Source organism: Panthera uncia, chromosome B1, assembly GCF_023721935.1.
Source record: "Panthera uncia isolate 11264 chromosome B1, Puncia_PCG_1.0, whole genome shotgun sequence".
In the NCBI taxonomy this organism is placed as follows: Eukaryota; Metazoa; Chordata; class Mammalia; order Carnivora; family Felidae; genus Panthera; species Panthera uncia.
In genome coordinates, this window is record NC_064811.1 from 54,593,584 (window position 1) to 54,617,681 (window position 24,098).

A 24,098-nucleotide genomic window follows, 5' to 3' on the forward strand; every position below is an offset into this window, starting at 1 on the left:
GGACCCATAGGTGGCACTCAATAAAAATCTATTAAATGAATGAGTGTTGCATTGTTTGGGGTTTATGGCCCCAACATCCTCTTGTGGGGTACTGGATCAGGCCTGGCCAGGACAGGAGTCAATAGGGCTGGCAACTGAGGATTACTTCCCAGGAAAGGACACACTAACTGAGGAGGTCTGTGGTAGAAAAAGCAAGAGGACTAAATTCAAGCCAAAGTCCTTAAAAAGAATGGAGTTTCACAGTCAAGAAAACAAAAATCTAATGGCAGAATCAGAGTCTTAAATGAAAAGAAATCCTAGGCTGTGCCTCTCAAACTGAGGACCTTGTGTTCACAGGAGTATTTGTCAGGGTGCCTTGGAGGACAGGAAGCCATAAGACCAACATGGACCAACTTCCTACTAAGTCAGATTTATTCAATGGTGAGTAAATTAAAACATTCTATTTCTGTTAAATATATAGAGAGTGAAATGCCAATATTCACAGATTTTACAAATAAAAATGAGATTTCAAAATAGCTCCAGCTTTCAGTGAGACACTTCATTTGTATGCCCAGGTTCCTAGAGGCATATGCTTTTCCCCCTCATATTGGGGATCCAGCAGTACAAATTTCTGAGAAGCATAGGTAGGGTAAGATGCTGAACAAAACCAAACTTTCAGATGCATTGGGCCCAATTCAAGAGGGATCTTGAGCAATTTACAAGAACAGTATTGGGCTATCCGTAGCTTGGTTTTTCTGATTTGCATAAAGGTGAATTCTATGAATTAGAGAAAATGTTAAATAGGTGACTAGATCCTAAGTTTTTTTTAACTAAAATCAAGTGTTTCTTACAAACAATTACAAGGCAATCCATAAAACAAGATTTGCCACAAATTGATCATTGTTGAAACTAGGTAATAGATACTCTGAGGCTTCATTATACTATTTCCTTTATTCTTTTATTTATTTGAAAGTTCTCATACTAAAAATGTAAAGAAACTAAGGTGCTTAGTTATAAATTAATGTGCCGATAAGCAAAAGGAAGAAAATGTACAAAAATACAATTCCATCACCCAGATACCACCATTTTGTAGTATTATTTTTCTAGACTATCTATACATAGAGATAGATAATTTTTTTAAATCTATAAGAAATATAATTTTATTGTTCAGACACTACCATATTTTAGCATTAATTTTCTAGCTACTCATAGATAGAGATTATATGGATATTTTAAAAAGTGTGTTTGACTCTCCAAACTCATTCTACCTTACTCTCCATTGAATAGCAGCACTCTCGTTTCAGAAATCAACCTTACTTAACTCAGTGTGTGAGCCTGACTGATCTAAAGAGAATCACAGTCCCTTTACCAGCAAATGATGTAATTCTAGCCAATGATATATGAGGAAACATTTGCTAGAGACTTCTAGAAAAGTACCTCTTCCAGTATTTACAGCAAATGAAAGCCATTCTTTACTTCTCTATCTGAATATGAATGAGGAAGCAAGCAATTCTTAATTGCACCTGGAATCTATCTCATATTTGGAGAATCAGTTGTAGGATGATGCATAATTTGGATGACAGTGCAAAGTAAAACCACCTGGTTCCTTGATAACATCATTGGGTCACTGAATCCACCAACCCTGAAGGGCGTCCTACATCTGTGCTTAATGAATTGAATGAATAAATCTAATAATTTTAGCTATAAAAACAAATATATCATTTTGAATTCATTTTGAATTGGATGCTCTGTTACTTGCTGCTGGAACTATCCTGACAGCATGCAGTTTAGTCTTTTTTCTGCTTAAGGATGAATCATGAACATCTGTCTGTATCAGTAAATTCAATTCCTCAGCATCATTTTGAGTGCCTGTGTAGTACTCCATTGTGTACCTGTACCTTGCCAACATCTCCAAAGTGTATTATGCAATCTTCTTGTACTGCTAAATGCATGAGGTTCCCTAGCAGTGACTCTATTAAAGACATGGTCTCAATATCAGTATCCTTTTTGAAGGCAAACTGCCCATCTGCTGAATGGCCACTGTAATAATAAATAGCAGCTGTATGTTCAAAATTATTTTATCTAAGTTCAAGATTTGACACCAAGATAGCAGTTCTTTCTTGTGAATCCATGGAAAGTTTTAGATGGCATTGTCTTCGTTTCCACCTGTCATGAGCAGGCTATGAAGGCACACACACGAGTAGTGTCTTTCCACAACATCAGCTTTATTCAATCACAAAGCAAAGTCAATCACAATTATAAAGCAGGTTCAGGATTCCAAACTCAATGACCTTTCACCATGTGATTAAACTTGGTTTAATCACACAGAGCAGAACATAAGACAAACCACGCAACAAACAAGACAACAGAAGGGTGTAGGAAGTTAACAAACCAAACTAGAAGTCAGTCTATGGGTGCACAGTTGAAATAAAGACCAGGTCTGAGTCCGGATGAGCTCTCAGAATTTCCTGCTTATTATGTTCAAGCGGTGAAGGATCTCAGTTCTGTTTGGAGATCAATCCAGCAGAGTCTTCAGGCACAGTTGCTTTTTTTAAGTGGCCAGACATAGAGGGGTCATGTCTGAAGAGTCTGACAGTTTGCTGCAAAAATCTTTCCCTTTTAAAAAGGAGTTAAATCGGTCTTGGGCCCCCTACCAACCTCCTTTGCTTCTGCTTGTTACCAGTTCTGGGTGTCAGCTGATGCTGATCCCAGCGATATATCATAGCTGCAGTACCTTTGCTTGCATCATCACTTGACATAGTCCCTGCTTGACACAGGCTTCTGCTTGACATGAGAGACTCCATTTTGCTCTTTGCACCACGTTTCATTAAGGAAAACGTTCCTATAACCTGATACTACAGCAATTCTGCCACCTCACGCGGGATGCCATGCAAAGTTCCTCCTCACTGAGCTCCAGGCAAAGGTAGAGTTCAGTGGCAAGAGATTTATTAGGACTGTTTTCCCAGCACATTCATGCATCATTCAGAAGTGTCAGAAAATAGTGCTCCCCAAAGAAACTCTGGCTGTTGTAGGGAAAGGTAGGTTTTGAGAAGGTCCCATTTAAGAGTTTTTAAATTTGATATGTCATGTTAACCAGCTATCCTTTGACTGGATGCAATCTTCTCAAAAAGGGCATTGTATTACCAGATTAGGATTAGGATAATCTAAAAAGAATAGATAATAATTTCTTTGAGCTATAACATTCTTATCTGTTATCAAGGACCCCTAATATGGGTATAGAAAGTGTGAAAAGGGGCAATAATTTGTGTGTGAATAGTCAACTAGTCATATCAAATACTGTATCATGATTAAAAGAACATCGTTAAGCCATAAATATTGCAAATATCAGTACTCTACTAAATTTGCACTTGTGCCACTTCCCTGGTTATTTGCCTTTAATTTGAGGTGGTTTGTCAAAATCTCAAATACTCCCGTTATTTTGGATTTCACGAACAGACAGGCTAATTTATGTCCTATTCATCTCCTTTGTTCTAATAAAATAGTGCTGCTGAATTGGCAAGGGTCCTAATTCAGATTATTTTATGAATAGAAAATTAAATTTATTGGCATAAAATAGAACAACAGTGAATATTCACTACAATCTGCTCTTTAATTGCTTAGCACATATCCAAAGACATACCTATCGCTCCAAAAATATCTTCACCAAGCACAACCCATGTGCCACCCAAAACACCCACCTCATTCCCAATGGGAATTTGTACTAAGTCCTGTCTATTCGACCTTCACAAGGTCCTGTGGTAACTGTTCTTCAAGTTCAAGCTTTCTGTACAATCTCCTTCAGTACAGTTGAGTCAGACTCATGTCAGCCGTGGGTTAGATGATGAGTTTTCCTATTCTTCAATCAGGGTCCCAAGAAGAAATAGATAGCACAATTAAATAAGTTAACTTCAAGGAGGAGTATTTACAAAGGAACTATTTACTAAGGAATGGATGTGTGAATTACAAGGTAAGATGTAGGAACCTGGAGTTTTTTAGCAGTTGAGCTATGACCCCTATACCAGAAGTTACCAAAGGAGAGAGTCATGTAGAGTGATTTGGCTTGAGACGATCAGTGGCCTTCCGTGAGGGACACAGAAGGCAAACTTGCAGAAAGGAAGCCAGGAGATAAGTATCTTGATCCTATCTTCTCCCCTCCCTGTGATTCTCCTTATACCAGTTAGGCTCACTCATTGAGCTAAGGTCAATGTTTCAAACCAGAGTGCTGCTATTCAATGGAGAATAAGAAGGAATGTATTTGGAGAGTCAAACACAATTTTTAAAATATCTATCTAATCTCTATGAGTAGACTAGAAAATTAATCCTACAATAAATAGGGTCTGGGCAATGGAATTATATTTCTTATGGATTTTATGGTGCATACTCTTAACAGGAGATCACATTCTTCCATTTCTTCTCTCTAAATGAGATATTTTATTATAGTTACTCTGCCTTTGGTGTGCCTTTAATTGCCCCTCTGAATGTGCTGTTTTCCCTCTACCCTCCTTCTACCTTTCTTTACCCTACTCTTTGTCCTGGGAGGCTGACCCATATAGACACCATTAATGGATTCTTATGTCCTCTGGCCTCCAGTTGGTCTAAGCCAATGGGGAGGCACAGCAGTAGATCTGTGATGCAAAAGTTGGTTTGGGAGTATGCTGAGGACAAAAGTAGGTCTGACAAATATGTCAATATTTTAGAAACTCTCTATCAGGTATGAGGATAAGGAGCAAGTGAGAAATAAGTTAAAGGAATGAAGAAAGGACTGATGATGCAACAGGGCAGTATTCCTGAGAACCATGGGGGATCAGGTTCCAAGTAACAGAGAAGCATCCTTGAACTTGGGTTTATATGTAAGAAAAAGGTAGAAATCCCATTGAACAGGACTTTCTATAAATGCTCATGGAAGCATAATGACAGTGAGTGTTCTCTTTTATAAACCAGTCTGAGAACTGAGGACCTTTCCTTGGGCTATTTATCAAAATATTCAAAACATAGGGATGCCTGCATGGCTCAGTTGATTAAGCATCCAACTTTGGCTCAGGTCATGACCTCATGGTTCATGAGTTCAAGCCCCGCATCGAGTTCTCTGCTATCAGCACAGTGCCAACTTTGGATACTCTGTCTCACGCTCTCTCTGTCCCACCCCCACTCTCTCTCTTTCTTTCTCAAAAATAACAAACATTTTTTTAAAAAAGAAAAAATATTCAAAACAAAAAAATGTAAATCCCTAAGAATTTTTTCTGAGAACTCCCTATGTATATTCTCCATATTCCATATTGTTTGTCAGTTCTTGATATCAAACCTGAAAAAAAAAAGTTAATTTTTCTTCCCAGTAGGAGACATTTTGTTTAAGGCATGATATACTTAAAGATTTAAGATAGTCAGTCACATGATAAGTTTTTATTTTTCATTACTTTGAGAGGTTAAAAGATCTGAGTTATAGCAGGATATGTAGTTGGGTTTAAAATAATAACTATGAGGATAGGCACCATACAAATACTATTTATTTTTAAAAAATAAGCCTCTTCCAGTCAAACACATATTCAGTCAATAAAAACTCAAAATACATGTATATGCAGAGTTTATTTTTCTTTAATGTTTATTAATTTTTGAGAGAGACAGAGACAGAGACAGAGACAGAGACAGAGTAAGAGCAGGTTAGGGGCAGAGAGAGAGGGAGACACAGAATCCAAAGCAGGCTCTAGGCTCTGAGCTGTCAGCACAGAGCCCAATGTGGGGCTTGAACTCACAAACTGCAAGATCATGACCTGAGCCAAATTCCAATGCTTAACTGACTGAGGCACCCAGATGACCCATATTTCTTTCTTTCTTTTTTTTTAATGTTTATTTATTTGTGAGAGAAAGACAGAGTGTGAGTGGGGGAGGGCAGAGAGAGAGAGGGAGACACAGAATTGGAAACAGGCTTCAGGCTCTGAGCTGTCAGCACAGAGCCCAACGCAGGGCTCAAACTCATGAACTGTGAGATCATGACCTGAGTCAAAGTCAGACGCTTAACCAAATGAGCCACTCAGGCCCTCCCAGAATTTATTTCTGATTTGCTTTTGATATTTAAGAACTGAGAAATAAATTTCACAAATGCAGGAGCAAATCAACAAAGTTGAACACAGCTAAGCTCTCCATGCCAAATACCTACAGTTAAAAAGAAGTGTTTTAATGATGAGTCCATTCTATTAATAACTTTAAAAATATTATTTTTGAAAAAAAAAAAAAAACTTGGCCTCTTAGGACTGTTATTTGGCATGAAGAAAACTATTCTTTCCCCTAAATCCTAATGTTTAAACATTAGGAAAAATAACAGAATAGTATTAATCAAGCTGTAAATAAATAACTTAAAATCTAAATGAATGCTTCCCCCATCTCTGTTCCATAGTCATGACTAATAAGGTTAAAATTCAACTACTTTAATATATCAACCATACCCTCTTGGTTTGCCTTCATTACTTCTCCATCATCATTTAATGAAGGATTATATTTTCAAACTATAGTTTAATCTACCTATGATATATGATATATCATATGATATATGATTCATGTTCCATGAATAGAGATAATGAAATCCAGGAGAAGGAGCTAGACTGAGAAACAATTGGTAGGATGATTAGTTGGAGTACCACAGAAGCAAGAGCCAGGCAGGTCAACCCATGCATATCTCCTTCCTCCCCATCCTGCATAAGAAATGGCAGTATCTACCTCCAGGCAAGAAAGATGAATATGGGCACTTACTGCAGAGAAATAGGGCAATGTTCTTGAGGGCTAGCAGCACAAAGAGGAATGGGGAGAATTCAAAGCCAGACCAGTTATTAAGTTACCCTATCAAGTATAACTTCCTTCGCTAGATTTAGAGAGAATTTAGTAGAAGAAATATTTCAGGACAGAATCGTCTAGAATTTTCCAGAACTGCACAAGGACATGAAACCTCACAAAGAGTCAGCAAGGGCCATACAAAATTAAAAATACAGAGAAGAGATAGTGAAATCTTAGAATATAAAGTGAAAGAGGAGAATCCTGAGGCCACTTGAGAGAAAAGATAGATTCCTTACAGGACAATAAAAACAGACTTTGCATCAACATATTGCTTACAATGAAAAAAATGAAGAAAATATTGAGTGAAAAACCTTCGAGCCTGAAATTCTATAGTTAGTCAAGTTATCAAGTAAACAAACCATTTTCAGAGAAAACAATAACTGGGAATTTAATGGGCTTGTTTTCTAGTTCTGTATGAGTTTAGCTTGATGTTAAGTATCAAACAAGTTTTAACCATATTTCAGACATAATATGCAGCTGATCCTGTCCTTAGGTCCCCCTGCCAATTGCCTGCTATGGATGAATGTGATTGCTAGTTTCCCTGCAACTAATTCAATTCTTTAGAAGCTACACTCAATTTGTTCCTTTGTCACACACTTATTTTCTACCTGTTATTCCTACTGCCTCACAAAGAATGATGTAGGGCTTTTTAAAATATTTTTTTTAATGTTTATTTATTTTTGAGAGAGAGAGAGAGAGAGCACGAGCAGGGGAGATTCAGAGAAAGAAGGAGACACAGAATCTGAAGCAGGCTGCAGGCTCTGAGCTGTCAGCGCAGAGTCCTACTAGGGTCTCAAACTCATGAACCACGAGATCATAACCTGAGCCAAAGTTGGAGCCTCAACTGACTGAGCCACCCAGGGGCCCCTAGAATGACATAGGTTTTAAATTTATGTGGAGTCTCATGTCTCTGCCCTGAGTCCCATATCTCGAAAGCCCATCCTTCTACAATCCTACATATCTACCAGACTTGAGACAAGGTTTATCCCAATCCGGCTCATCCAGATACCATTTAAACCTTGTTTAGAGCAAATTAAAACTTTTAGAAACATACAAGATTATATGTTACGTTAGAGTTTGAGGCTACAATGTGTCAATAATAAATCAAAAGAAATTAAAGAGTCCTCTAGCCTCTTTAAATTTTTTTTTTAATATATGAATTTTATTGTCAAATTGGTTTCCATACAACACCCAGTGCTCATCCCAAAAGGTGCCCTCCTCAATACCCATCACCCACCCTCCCCTCCCTCCCACCCCCCATCAACCCTCAGTTTGTTCTCAGTTTTTAACAGTCTCTTATGCTTTGGTTCTCTCCCACTCTAACCACTTTTTTTTTTTTTTCCTTCCCCTCCCCCATGGGTTTCTGTTAAGTTTCTCAGGATCCACATAAGAGTGAAACCATATGGTATCTATCTTTCTCTGTATGGCTTATTTCACTTAGCATCACACTCTCCAGTTCCATCCACGTTGCTACAAAAGGCCATATTTCATTCTTTCTCATTGCCACGTAGTATTCCATTCATCAGTTGATGGACATTTAGGCTCTTTCCATTCATCAGTTGATGGACAATTTCTTTATCCATTCATCAGTTGATGGACATTTAGGCTCTTTCCATAATTTGGCTATAGCCTCTTTAAATTTAAATCTTAGTCCTGTAATTCACTAGTTCTGTGACCCAGGACCAGTCTTGGGCCATGTAAACATGCCTACACCTATTTTAATAAAATGAGGAAAATATCTGTTTTACCTCAGGGTTATTGGGCAAAACAAATGACATAATATATTTAAGGAGCCAAAACAATAGTAGGCTGTCAAAAGATTTGAGTTTTCTCCACTTCCTTCCTGTTAACAGCAGTGCAAGTTCTGCAGATAAAGAAATATAAATTCATTTAACCTTGAAAAATAATTTGAGAAATAGAAACAAAAATTCATTTTCCAGTCCATGAATAAAGAAAAGTTAAAAATGAGTTGAATGCACCAGGTGATACTTTAATTTACCCATGTTGCTATCTGAATGCCTATTTAAAATCAAGTTATCGGGGCGCGTGGGTGGCTCTGTCGATTAAGCCTCCGACTTCAGCTCATGTCATGATTACTTACATTCCGTGAGTTCGAGCTCCATGTTAGGCTCCGTGCTGACAGCTCAGAGCCTGAAGCCTGCTTTGGATTCTGTGTCCCCCTCTCTCTCTGCCCCTCCCCTGCTCATGCTCTCTGTCTCAAAAATAAATAAAAACATTTAAAAAAAATAAAAAAAATTAAATCAGGTTATCAAATATATGAGTATGGAAAATACGTAAAGCACTCCCAATGTGTTTATACCACATAGTCATGTATTTGTGTAACTAAAGTATATAGTCAGATGGGCACCTGGGTGGCTCAGTTGGTTAAGCATTCTACTTCGACTCAAGTCATAATCTCTCAGTCATTGAGTTCAAGCCCCGCCTCTAGCTCTTTGCTGACAGTTCAGAGCCTGGAGCCTGCTTCTGATTCTGTCTCCTTCTCTCTCTCTGCCCCACCCCCACTAGTTAGTGCGCGTGCGCGCGCTCTCTCTCTCTCTCTCTCTCTCTCCCCCCAAAATAAATAAGCATTTAAAAATAGTTAAATAAATAAATAAAGTATATAACCAGAAAATTTGTTAGTTTCCAATGAGAAATATTGTCAATCTAGCTAAATGGACCATAATTTTTAGTTTGGCCTGACCAGCACATTCTTTTCTGGTTGGCAAATCTACTGGGAAAATCAAACCATCAGAATATTCTCTACTGACCATGCAATCACAATAGACATTAGTTAGGTAATTCCAGTGTACCTTATGTGTCTTCTCCACAATGGATGTCCACCTTTTGGGTTATCCAAAAACTAGAGGTGGCCTCTCACCTTCTCCCCAGTGTGATGTTGTTTCTTACTGCTGATAGTAGACCTTGGGATTCTGCTTGTTTCTGCTTCCGTGGCTGAATTGTTCTTCCTTTAAATTTGCTTTGCCTTCAGTTGGAGTTCCTGAACTATCTAGTGGAAAGTAAACTGTAAATTTTGAAGCAGGAGAAGCTTCCAAGGAGAAAAAGTGACATGCGGTTTTCCTGCATGGTGTGGAAATTAGGTGGGCCTTTTACACTTACAAACAAATAGCTTTCCATTATTCTTGAGGAGAGTCCTGAATGTAGAGAAGTAGTCCCCCAGCACAGAGGCCTGACATTGGGCATAAGTGTTTTCCTCAGTATTATAAATTTGATGTCTACCAAGGCTGCCTCCACAGAGCTGAAGACACTTTCTCTTAAACCTGAAAGTTACTGTTTTATTCCTCAAAGCTGTGTTTATAATCTCTGTTCAAGGTGGTTCAGTCTCCAGGAGGGTAAGAGATGAAATTGTATTATATGTGCACTTAGAACTTTTCCTTGCCTCATCCTGAAGGTGAGACTGAGGAAAACTGTATTGAATTTGGTACAGTGGCATCAGGACTATAACGTAATCCTTTCCTTTACAGTCTTATTTGAGATGGAATCGGATAAACCATGTGACTGTTTTAAGTAGTTGGTTAGGCCGGATTCCATTAGCGGAAAGGATGTGGGTTTTCCTCTGATAAGAATGGAATTCTCCCTCACATGTTCTCCCTCACATGTGTGTGTTGACTCATGCATGCCATGTGGAAATCTGATGGTTGCTATGCAGGGACTTGGAAATGTAGTTGGGCTATGGGTTCTAAGAGCAGCTACGTATAATAGCAGCTGTTAGTCAATGATATATAAGTCAGTGGCCCACAGTCCTATTGAGGTCCACAGAGATGTTGCGTTTGGCCATGGCAGTGTCATATAAAAAATAAAAGAATCAAGTGCCACTGTTGAGAAGAAAAGTTTTACTTAAAAATATTAATTTCAGGGGTGCCTGGGTGGCTCAGTCGGTTAAGTGTCTGACTTCGGCTCGGGGTCATGATCTCACAGTTCATGGGTTCGAGCCCCGTGTCGGGCTCTGTGCTGACAGCTCAGAGCCTGGAGCCTGTTTAGGATTAGGTGTCTCCCTCTCTCTCTGCCCCTCCGCACCCCACCCCGTTCACATCCTGTCTCTCTCTCCTTCAAAAATAAATTAACATTAAAAAGATTTTTAATTATTAATTTTCTTGCAAAATCAGGTCTGGCAAAACTAGGTCTTTGTTACAGCAGCTTCTCTTCTTCGAGGGAGCGTGTGCTGGCCGGTTCACCAGCACTCTCACATTGTCTATTATTTGTTGACATTTAAGTCAATTGTCATGGCCATTTTTGTTATCTTGGTTTTTTTTCATTTTTTTTAATGTTTAATTTTGAGAGACAGAGGAAGACAGAATGTGAGCAGGAGAGGGGCAGAGAGAAAGGGAGACACAGAATTTGAAGCAGTTTCCAGGCTCTGAAGTGTCAGCACAGAGCCCAACGTGTGCTCGAACTCACCAGCTGTGAGATCCTGACCTGAGCCGAAGTCAGACACTTAACCGACTGAGCCACCCAGGCGCCCCTGTCATGGCCACTTTTCTTATACCATACAGTCCTCACACTCCTCCGTTACTAGCTCGACTTCTGTCAACATTCAAGTTGCAATTCCTCTGCCTCCCAAGCCTTGCCAAGCTCCGAGCAGGGGTTCAAGCATCTTATGGAGAATTACCGGAACAGTGTCACCACTCAGCAGCTGGGCAAGCAATGTCAGTGGTAGTTAGAGGCAGAGTGGCAGTCTGATAAAAATCAGGAGCAGAAAGGTAGCAAACATCCTGTGAGCCAGCAGGATGGGAAGGCTGGGGGTAGGAACCTGACCTTAGCAGAGCTCCTAGCCACATGGAAGGCAGTACCCTGGAAACTCTCCAAACAGTGTGGTAGACAAACAGGTGCCAGTATCTGATAATCAGATAGACAGAGTCTTTAGCCATGTTCATCTAGACACAGAAATGTAACCTCAGTTTGTAGTGATGAGCTCATGAAGCTGGAGATGTGTGTTGCACAAGTTCTGGAGGGGTCACCTCCTGGTCACCTCTTCACTTTCTTATTTCTCATTTGTTTATCGCTCAGTCTGATCTGCATGTGAAGGCATGCTTTGGCTTTAAATAGAGCAGAAATTAAGCAGTTTTTCTTTGGAAACAGGAAATGGAGCGGGGAGGGGGGGGTGACATTTTTTTTAATGGCTATGGAGTAGCACTCTTTTAAATGTGGGTCACACCTTGAAAGCACATCTTAAACCTTTTACTTTCCTCTGTTTTCACAAATATTTAATCCATGTGATTATTTTCAGCATATAGATAATAGAATTGTATATAATTCTGTATTTTAAAGAATTAACAATGCACAATTTGTGCTGTTGTATTTGCATTTAGAAGGATCCGCTGTGCTGCAGTTGAAGACTGAGAACTTAGACAGAAGTTGAACTACCTGAGCTCAGATGTAATGGGGAACTGGGGTGGGCATCTTTTTTTTGGAAAGAACCTTGTAAAGACAAGAGTTGGATCTCCCACTGAGCATCATTATACAAGGAATAAGATTTTAAGTTTATTTATTTATTTTGAGAGAGAGAGAGAGAGAGAGAGAGAGCACACAATGGAAGAGCAAAGAGAGAAGGAGAGACAGAGAATCCCAAGCAGGCTCCATGCTGTCAGTGCAAAGCCCAACATGGGGCTTGAACTCACAAACCTCAAGATCATGACCTGAGCCGAAACCAAGAGTCAAACACTTAACAGACTGAGCCACCAAGGCGTCACCCAAGGAATAACTTTTTAATTCACTTTGTAATTGTGAGAAGTAATTAGGTACAATGTCCGCTAATTATAAATTTTATATAATCTATATGTTATAAATGAAAGAGAAACATGTGAAGCAAATGTAGAGAAATAAGAGTTTTTTGTTTTGGTTTGGTTTGAGAAAGAAGAGGTTTTAGAAGTACAAACTGAGACAGGAAATAGCTGGATAATAGGGTGTGTCCAAATGCAACTTTGCAAAATATTGCCAAATTGCTTCCCAATGTCTTTTACCAATTTATACTCCCGGGAACAGTATGTGAGAGTTCCTGTGTCCGTCTATGGTTATTTGTCATTATATCTTAAATACCTAAGACAATGCTCAACACATAGTAAGAATATAAATATTTGAGGGTCACCTGGGTGGCTCAGTCGGTTAAGCATCTGACTTCGGCTCGGGTCATGATCTCAGTTGTGAATCTGAGCCCCACATTAGGCTCTGGGCTGACAGCTCAGAGCCTGGAGCCTGCTTCAAATTCTGTGTCTCCCTTTCTCTCTGTCCCTCCCCTGCTCTCTCTCTCTCTCTCTCCCTCTCTTTCAAAACAAAAACAAAAACAAAAGAAAGAAAGAAAGAAAGAAAGAAGAAAAAAACTTTAAATGATATTTGATGGGGTGCCTGGGTAGTTCAGTCGGCTAAAAATACAACTCTTGGGGCACCTGGGTGGCTCAGTTGGTTAAGCGTCCAACTTCAGCTCAGGTCATGATTTCGTAGTCTGTGAGTTCGAGCCCCATGTCAGGCTCTGTGCTGACAGCTAAGAGCCTGGAGCCTGTTTAGGATTCTGTGTCTCCCTCTCTCTCTGCCCCTCCCCTGATCGTGCTCTCTCTCTCTGTCTCAAAACTAAATAAACATTTAAAAAAAATTTTTTGAATAAATAAATAAGTAAATAAAAATCCAACTCTTGGTTTCATCTCAGGTCATGATCTCACAGTTTGTCTGTTCGAGACCCACTTCTGGCTCTGCCATGGCAGCGCGGAGACTGCTTGGAAGTCTCTCTCCCTCTCTCTCTGCCCCTTCCCCACTTGCGCATGCTCTCTCTCTCTCTCTCTCTCTCTCAAAATAAATAAATGAACATTTTAAAACATTATAAATAAATAAATAAGTAAATAAATAAAGTTTGATGCATGAACAGATAAATGAGAACCAGGATATTTTTTTAACCATGGGGACAGTTCAAAATACAGGTCTAGCACCAGCTCTGCCTAAAGGCATGTAAGGGCAGATTTAGCATTAGTGGGGTCTGCTCAGAGAAGCAAAGTAGAACACTCTAGATGGGAAGAATGATGACAAGAAGCAGTCAAATCCCAGGTGAGAAAAATGTGACAGAATATGGACAGGACGAGATAGCAGGAAGGTAGTCTGTCAGTAGGCAATACACAGAAATCCAGGGGCACTGACTATCTCAGTGAATTCTCAGCTAGTGGGAACTCTAACTCTGAAGGTGAGCACCCAGTTTCTGGAAAGGAGTGTCAGAGAAACTATTGGCTTTATGGGGAGAAGAGAAAGACATTGGAAGTACAACAGACTCTAAGGAGGATGGGCACTGAGTGAAAACCAGAGAAAACCCCATAGCTAGAAATCAGAGTAGGTCTGTCAGATGGTACCTATGTCTTTAATCGCAGCCCTAGACCCCCAGTGTTCGTAGATATCAATGTATTGCTGGCTGTATTTCAAGGTCCAAGGTGTCAGTTTTCAAACAGATTTCTTCCTTTTCTTAATTCCTTTTACCTTGCCTCTCTCCTCCCTGCTGGCCATCACCTGTGTTTTGTTCCCAGCACTGTGTAGTCTTACAGGCTCTATGACTCAGTCGTTTATTCCCAGGTGCCATCCTATCCTTTAATACTGAATCATGACTTACTGACTTTAGTTCAGTCCATGGATGGGATAATTTCAAATTAATCTACTAGTATTAAACAGCTCAAGGTATGAGCAGTGAAGAAAAGATACCTAATAGATGCATAAATATCAATTAATTAAGGGAAAACTCTACTTATCTCCGAAAACACTGCTGATCAATCTGAGAGACTTGAACTTCAGCTATAGTCAGAGATAAGTATTTCATTAGTCAAGTGGTGGACTGGAAACTCTGAACTCTTTCATGAATCTCTCTAAATCAAATAGTTCCTTGGAATATTGACAAATAAAATATTCTCTCCCTTCACTCTTTTCCCAGTATTCGTAAGGAATATCTGAAATATTGGATCAGCATATTGTACCACAATACAATGTAACAAATCCCAAGCTTAAGTGCATGGAATGCATAATTAAACTGAGGATTTCTGATCAGCTTTATTCCACAAAATCTGAGCCCATGCCTAATACCATGACAGTAGGTACTGTTGTGAATTCAGGCCTCACCGTCTCTCCTGAGTCCATGGATCTGTGACCTAGGTCTTGCCATAAGGTCAACAGTAGTCTCTGTTTCCCAACCTTTGCATTGTGAGAACTCACTGAGATTATCTGTGTAAAGGAAAGCACAGAATCTGGCACTCGGTAAACTATTGGTTCATTCATTTATTCATGCAACAAATATTTATTCCTAGAGCTACTTCCTAATGTGCAAAACTAACACTATGGTCTTATACCTTACGCCTTAATCTAATCTAGAATATGTGATATACATTCCCATGCAAGCGTGTATATATACTAATCTGCTTATCTATCTTTCTTTTTATCAAGGTGAAGAGAGAGAGCGAGCATATATGTTCATTTTAGGATTAGAATATTTGTAACGGCATACTCTTGCTCCTTGGTTATCTTAGAAATTACCGCAAGAAAGAGAAAAAAGAAATATGGGAGGAGGAAGTGAGATGGAGAAAGAGGAAGAGGATAGTGAGAAAACATGAATCCAATGATATTTTGAAATGATTCCTGTTTTTATTTTCTATTCAGCCTGGGTTTGTTTGCTTTAACTAATTGATATACATTCTAATTTTCTTGGTTTTTCTTTTCCATCTTCTCAAATTTTTTCAATGTATAACTTTAGAGAGTATGCAAAAAAAAAAAAAAAAAACAACAAATAGAAAAGCTGAAGAAAGAGGAAACAAGATAACCTTAAAGTTATCAGTTATCACCATAGCCCATGAGGGCCCTTTTATAGATTTGGTGCACAAGCTTAAAAGGGCCACCCTCTTTGGCAAACTATGGCAAACTGACCTTGGCAGCTGAAGTGTGGGTTGCTGCTTCAGGCACAGAGATCATGAAGGAAAAATAATGGGTGAAATTAAATGAGACCAGTGATAACCAAGAAATAGGAGAGCAAGAAAATGATTCCAAGACCATTTCAATCTACTTAAAAAGGAGTAGGATGACATTGTAATCATGGAAAGATGTCCTTTCCTCTCAAATCAACCATAGTTAGAGGCCAGGCAAGTAGTTAATAAGTCTTGCTTAAAGAAAGGAAAAAAGCAAACCAAGGCTGTCTTACCTGAAAACTCTCTCTCACCTGTTCTCTTGCTACTTAGATATTAAATTTATAGTATTACCTGGATTTTAAAATACTATAAGATATGCTCTTTATTGTCACAGGAAAGGCACACGCATTAATACTTTATGCCTTATCCTCTCCTTTTTTGAAAAGGCATTATAACAATTTTTTTAATGGATTAATTGGCAAATGGTCTTGACACATCCATTTGTGCACACACAAACTCTCATTAGGCATGAGAAATGTTAAATGATATGTAGAAACTAACTGGCAAAAATTCCAACATGTGGCATATGCCATTATAGAAAATTTGCCTAGTGTGGCACATGTGCAATTAGAGACTTTGCTTTAGGAAAACTATGGTAGACACATCTATTTTGCTATTCCTCCTGAAAAGCAAATTGAAAATATTCACTTACATCACCCAACAGAGGCTTGCATACATCAAGGCAGTCAAAGTGAATTATGCATTAGAAATATTTGCCAAAAGAATAAAGTATTTTTATTTTTTTTAAGTTTAGTTATTTTGACAGAAAGAGAGAGACAGTAGGGAATGGGTAGAGAAAAAGGGTGAGAGAGAATCCCAAGCAGGCTCTATGCTGTCAGCAGACAGCCCAATGCAGGTCTTGAACTCTTGAACTGTGAGATCATGAACTGAGCCAAAATAGGATGCTCAAATGACTGAGCCACCCAGGTGCCCCAGTCATTCATTTTTCTTAAGTCAGCCTATGATCTTAAACTTTTCCTATAACATTGCAGAAGGATAAATATTCCAAGGCAAAAGGGAGTATCTATGTTCTATGATGCCTGTATATAGTCTTCCTAGAAGATAAAGCTGAGATATTGGGGGATCTTTCTACTAAGATTAAGGCAAATAGTTAAAGTAAGGAAGAAAAATAATCAGTAAGGTTTGTAACATCTTTCTTTCTTTCTTTCTTTCTGCCTCCTGGTCTCAAAATTAATGAAAGGTTTTCCTTTGATTACACTCCTCAGTTCAATATTTATTGTTTGTATTTATTGTTTTAACTGTTGAAAAATTACATGTGTAAGACTCTATGCTCAAAGATACCCTAGAAAATGCAAAGATGAAAAGTAAACAGCCTTTCCTCATAGACTAGCTCTTGAAAGTTGGAGTTTGTATAAATTTTGCAAACCAGAGTGGCAGACTTTCCTATATTAACATCCCTCGTCTGGGGGGATAAAAAGCCTTAACTTACACCATTTGAGTACTACAAGTAAGGCATGATCCTCCACTTAAGCAAGATTGTATGTTCGATGGAGACAATGAAAACTGCTTAATCCAGACCATGACTTGGACAGTTTAGAAGTCAGTTATTTAAGAATCTGGGACAATTAGAAGAAGAAAAATAGAATTGACTGATTCCTATAGAAAAGTTGATATCTTGCCATGCTTGCTTTTCTTAGAAGGAAGTACATTTCCTCTACTTCTGTAAATGTCATTAAGGAAAAAAGGGTTAGCAAAGAGTTCCCCAAACTTCAGAGCTCATACACAGCCAACCTTGAGTTTTCCATTTCTGATATTAAGATCCTTATCCTGAAAACCACATATATGTTGATAGGTTTTTGGTTGAATCATAGAAGATTAAGAAATCCTTTCTCCTATTTTTAAAATCCCTTGATTCTAGGATTATTGTCTTTCCAACCTCTCCCTTCTTTTCTATGTGATGTCAAGGCCAAATGCTTTCCACCTGGAGGCCCTTTGGAACATCCTCAAAATTCCAGGGAGAGGTTCCTGTTTATCCACATCTCAGCACAACAAGGAAGTAGACAGAGCCAGTGACGACCCAACCCTATTGCAGTTCAAAAGTAGAAAGATAGGTTAAGAGGGAAGACAGAGTTCTGCAGCAGATGCACTTTGCTAGGAGGCAGGGTGTGGAGCATGCAGAAAGTGCCTATTGTGCACATAAACAAAGCCCAAAAATGTTCGCTTATCAGCTCAGTAGCCTCTGAAGTCAACATCTGCCATGAGTCTATGTTTATGGCCACAGTAATTGCCCCATGTCAAAAGGATTATTTCACTGTCACAATTCATTAAGGGCAAGCCTTGTTAATAGAAAATTTAGGCTTGGACTTTTTTTTTCAGCTTTACTGAGGTATAAAATTCATCTTGCATAACTGAAAAGTAGGGAATGCTTCACAAATCTGTGTGTCATCCTTAGCAAGGGTCACGCTAATCTCTGCATGGTTCCTATTCTAGTATATAATCTACCAAAACAAGCATTAGGTATGTTTGGATTTTTATTTGGGGTGTTTGTATTTTTTCAATTATTATTTTGACATTCTCTGGATCTGAAAAATCATAAAATCCCAAATTAATAACCGAATATGCTCTTTGAGAAAAATAGAATTTCACATCATTGTAATTATTCCTGTATACTGAACAAAGTTGATTTTTTTCTTAAAACAGTGCATGCTGATTTAATTATTGCATCGTTGTTATTTTTTAAATTTCTGGCAATACTAGTTCTCTGTTCTGGTACTCTTCTTCAAATATTTCTCAATAATTATCATCTATATATTCTTCCAGATAAAACTCTGAATCATTTCATCAATCTCCTCACCTTACTAAAACACCTCTAATTTATTTCTCTCACCAAAATATTTTCCAGATAGTCTTGAGTTAAATATAAATATGCAAACCAGCACCAGAAACAAGTGGAAGGAAACATAATTGATTATCTCTCACCTCTAGGCAGAGAAGAACTTTCTAGGCATAAAAAACAAATGAAGAAACACAAGATGAAAAGATTGACAGGATAGATCTCACTGCTCTTGGCCTTCTCTGCTTTTCCTGAATTAGTTTTACTAGCTGGGTCATCTTGGGCAAGATACTTATCCTTTTCTGTTCCTTTGTGTCCTTATCTATGTAGTTGAGAAACAAACTCAACCATGGTGAGTTTATGGAACACCAACTGTAGGGAATATCAGGAAGGCATTTAAAAACATACTGAGAAAGCATAGGGATGAAAAATCACTTATGTAATCTTCAAAAGTAGTGTGGTATAATCATAAGAATAGATTTTGGTGCTGGACAAACCTGGCTTGTAAGTCTGCCTTTGCCACTTTAGAAGATCTGTGCCTTACATATGATGATAGCAGTGTAAAGAATTGTTTTGAAAGTTAAAAATAGTAGAGGCTAGAGTACCAAAATTATAATCTCGTTGTCCAAAATAGTAAACCAATCATTCAAATTCTAATGCAATCCAAAGACCACCATTCATGCCCCAATCTCAATCAGTTCCTCCCAGACCAATCATCTGTCTTTGTTTAATTTTTCCTCATAGCTAGGTTACTAGCACCACAATCTAGTCCTAAAAACATGTAAACCAGATAAGAAAGCAACTTACAAAAAGGAGAATATATGGCCAAGTACTAATGCCTTTAATTAAAAACAAACAAACAAACAAAAAAAAAACAACCAAAAAAAACACCTCCTAAAAATCAATACAAAACATTACAAACATTACAAAACAATACAAACATTATCATGTTTGGGTTGTCTGGCTGGCTCAGTCAGTGGAGCATGCAACTCTTGATCTTGGGGCTATTCAAATCACACACCAGGTATAGAGATTACTTAAAAATAGCATCTTTAGGGGTTCCTGGTAGTTCAGTCAGTTAAGTATCTGACTCTTGATCTCAACTTACATGTTGATCTCAGGGTCATGAGATGCACTGGGAATGAAGCCTACTTAAAAAAGAAAAAATCTTTAAATCTATATCTATATCTATCTATAGAGAGAGAGAGAGAGAACAGGGACAACATGAGCAGAGGAGGGACAGAGAGAGAGAGAGAGGGAGAAAGGGAATCTCAAGCAGGCTCCATGCCGTCAGCACAGAGCTGGATGCGGGGCTCAAACCCACGAAACCATGATGAGATCATGACCTGAGCCAAAACGAAGAATTATGGACACTTAAACATTGAGCCACCCAGGCACCCTGAAAGAAAAAAATCTTAAAAAAAAAAAAAAAAAAGATGAGCCTGTTCAATAGGAAAAAAATAAGTAAATAACTAGCAATTCATATAAGAAGATATACAAAGGATGGAGAGACATGTTAGTTTCATTTGATATTTTAAAATGCAAATTGAAATAGAATATACTGTTGTTCACCAATCAGCATTAGGTAGTAAAAAAAAAAAATGATAATACTCAGTGTTGCACACAGTAAGGGTATATTAGTGACTATTGCTGAGTTTAAAAACTGGTACAACTAAAAAATAAATAAATAAAAAATAAATAAAAACTGGTACAAATTTTGGAAGACAATTTGATGATATATTCAAATATCTATATTTAAAGCTTAAATTGTCTGGGTGCCTCTCTCTCAATAAATAAATAGACATAAAAAATTAAATAAATAAAAGCTTAAATTGTCTTTAGCTATACCACTTAAAAGAATTTGACCTAAAAATATCAGAAACAAATATAAATACTTATGTACATAAATATTCATTACAGCAGTATTTTATAATAAAATGCAAAAATAACCTAAATTTCTGCCACTTGGAGAATAGTTAAATGTTATTTCCTTCTGTTTGACTATCATACCTCCACTAAAAATCATGACCTTGAGGGCCATTTAAAGAATGAAGAAATACTTGTAACTAAGCCTTAAATGGAATATAAAGTTTATAAACTATACTTCTTATACTATTCCAATCCTGAAAACAAACCACTTGACTACATAGACACACACACACATGCACAGAAAAACAAAAACAAAAACACGATAATGTAACAGTGAATATCTTTACATGAAGTTTAGATTTTTTTTCACTTCTCTTTGCTTATTGTCCGAAGTTTCATCAATGAAAATTTATTTACTACTTATAGGCTAGGAACAAATACAAAGTTTCTTTTTCCTTCAAGAAAATGATTATTTCATATAAAGTGATTTCTCTCTCCTATTTTAATTTAGTTTTCCAAATGTTTACAGTTATATATAAATTAAAAAAGGGATAATTATTTTATGTCTAAAAAGACATAAAGTGCCGATGTGTATATAAAGATGAAATTTAGGACGCAAGCACAATAAAAAGACTTCATTATGAATCAACAAATGCAAAAACAGTATATGAACAGTACAGAAGGATAATCCGGTCCTGGATGGGTAAGTTTTTGGTTAGATGCAGGCAAATTTACCACTCCTACTGGAGGAGCTGAGATACCAACTCCTCTCCCCAACCTGTCCAGGAAGACAGACAGATAAAAAGGGTTTGGAATGGAAAGAGCAAGCCCAATTGATTCACAGTAGCAAGTACTGTTCAATGAACTGTCTGATAGCTTGCATAATGCTAATTTGAGTTAGAAATTGAGGTAAAGGGTCTAGGAATAACTTCAGGAAATGTGCAGGCCCTACACAGCCAGAATGTACAAGCCCTTCACTTCCTAGACCAAACAGTAAAATCAACATTTCTGTGGTTTTTCTTAATTCTAGTGGTCTACGATGTTATATGTTGTTTCATAATAAATGAATTTACATATATGCAGGAAATTCCAATCTTTGAATTTCATTCTGAAAAAAAATTTGACCAAAGTGAAATTAATGGGAAAAAAAAAAATTGTTGAAAGACATAGCAAAACAGCTACCACATTATAATGGTAGCTGTAGTTCTTAAAAGAAAAATTTCTTAATGTTACCCCAAATACTGCATGATGTTCTTTACGAGGGAAAACCCCAAAGCACGCAAACAGCATGCAGGTAAGGCAACAACACTCACAAATCCCTTTATTTTAGTTCTCAAGTGCTGAGCCAAAAGCATCACGATAAAATCTTCAAATTTGGCCTCTTGGTCCCAGCATGACAGCATTCAAACATTTTAACCATGTTTACATTAATAACTGTGGTCACCTGAATAATTTCTCTAGGAGCTTGCCTACTAATCTTAACCATTCTCTGAAGCAGTTGTGAAACTGTTGATGTGTGTAGTTATTTTTTTAAAGCCCAAGACGGTAATTATAATATAAGGGTGGGTGGATGCATATAATTTGAGATTTTAACTCAAGATTCTTATCTAGAAATTCCCTGACAAGGAAACTTTGTCAGAGAGAAAAAAGCTTTTACATATACAGGAGAGATTCCAATGCCTAGAGAAGAGAGGGTGTAGTCACCTCAAAAAGAAATGGGGTGGTGCTTTGGTTGCAAAGCCCTGGGGCAAATGCTGAAAAACGGGTGTTTCTCTTTGGCTTTCCTCCCTTTGTTTTTAGCCTTCTAAATGCTGCACAGACTCATTCACAGTAATGCCTGAAAATTTGAAAGTTCCTGGGAATGGAATTAAAAACTTAACAGCTCATCATTTTCAGAGAGCAAAACATCTCATTTATATAGAGAAGAGGCAGTCATTTTTCAGTGGATTGGCAAATGCTTTTATTTATTTATTTATTTATTTATTTATTTATTAATGTTTATTTATTTTTGAAGGAGAGAGAGACAGAGCATGAGCAGGGGAGGGGCAGAGAGAGAGGGAGACACAGAATCTGAAACGGACTCCAGGCTCTAAGATGTCAGCACAGAGCCCAATGAGGGGCTCAAACCCACAAACTGCAAGATCATGACCTGAGCCAAAGTCAGATGCTTAACCGACTGAGCCACCCAGGCTCCCCGTAAATGCTTTTATTATTACTTGGAAGAGACTTCTTGGGGCACCTGGGTGGCTCAGTCCATTAAGTATCCAACTTCGCTCAACTCTGGTTATGATCTCACAATTAGTGAGTTCGAGCCCTGTGTTGGGCTCTGTGCTGACAGCTTGGAGCCTGGAGCCTGGGGCCTGCTTCAGATTCTTTCCCTCTCTCTCTGCCCCTCCCCAGCTCATGCTCTGTCTCTCTCAAAATAAATAAACGTTAAAAAAAATTTTTTTTTTAAAGAAAAGACTTCTTTGGCATTGTTTGGTCTCTTCTACTCTCTTAGCTAAAATAGTCTATTGAAAGTATGATGTGATTTAGACATCTTTTCACCTGCCATTGGAGCTAATATCATTGACTCATTTCTAAGAAAACACCATGAAACCCTCAGGTGAGGAGTCACCAGTTACTATGAAGTTGAGCAAGTTTTTAAGGAGTAACATGGAGAGAAAATTTCTAAAGTGTGAGTCAATCCTCTTCCTTGCTCTGAATAAGGATTTAAACCGCGTAACTATTATAAGTGTGGTCTAACAAAAGGGAGAGTAAAAAAACAAACAACAAACAACAAAAAACAAAAAACAAAAAACCTGGCTTTATAGACCAAGTAGTAAGCGGTAAGCTGGGTATAATCAAGCTTCTTCTAGTCAGATGTAACTATATAAGACCTTAACAGGTATAAAACTCATTTGGAATGGAGTCATCCTTTGAATGATGAGTTCATGCTAAAGGATTCACCCAAACCGGGATCTATCCTGACTTCACCCTCTAAAAACTGATAGTCTATAAAGATCCTCAAATATGATTTAATACCAGTCTCTCCCCCTTGGTATGCAAAACCCAGCTCTTCGAATGTTCTTCTCCACCCTGTAAACTAAATTACTTTTCCTTCTCCTTGTTCACAGAGTACATCATAGATTCTTCTATTATGATCATAGTTAATATGTACAATGATTACTATGTGCTGAGCATTATTCCAGATTCTTTAGATATATTAATTAATTTAAACTTCAAAGTAACTTTATGAGGAAGGTTCTAATGTTACTACCATTGATGACACAAATGTTAAGTAACACTTCAAATGTCATTCACCTAGTAAATTAATTATTCCGTTTTGAACCCAGGGAATCCCACTTAAAAATCCAAGCTCTTAACCATTGTGCTATTTCACTGGGTAATAACAGTATCTTTACATGCCTAGATCATTGTGATGTTGTGATTTATAATAAGAAGTATATGTTTGGTCTTCTTTCTGTTCCTGGGACAGAACCCCTAAGCCTCCTGGAATTTCCTAAGTGAAGAAAGCCACAAAGGTGTCTTCTATTATGTTTGTGAAGTGACTATTGGAAAGCTCCTAGGTCACCTAAGGGTGGGGCTGGTTGTCAGGGGAACCAACCAAGTGATTAGAGGTTTGGACCCTTTAGTCCTTGCTCCTGACCTTCAGGGGAGATGGGCTGAAGATTGAATCCAATCACCGATGGCTA

At 37.9% G+C, this 24,098-nt stretch overlaps 1 non-coding gene across 1 annotated transcript; it reads right to left on the reverse strand.

The window, feature by feature from the left end:
• Positions 1 to 18,112: 18,112 nt before the first annotated feature.
• Positions 18,113 to 18,216, reverse strand: LOC125924138 (U6 spliceosomal RNA). The gene has a single exon (XR_007458308.1). It is a non-coding gene; the product is annotated as a U6 spliceosomal RNA (small nuclear RNA).
• Positions 18,217 to 24,098: the final 5,882 nt, after the last annotated feature.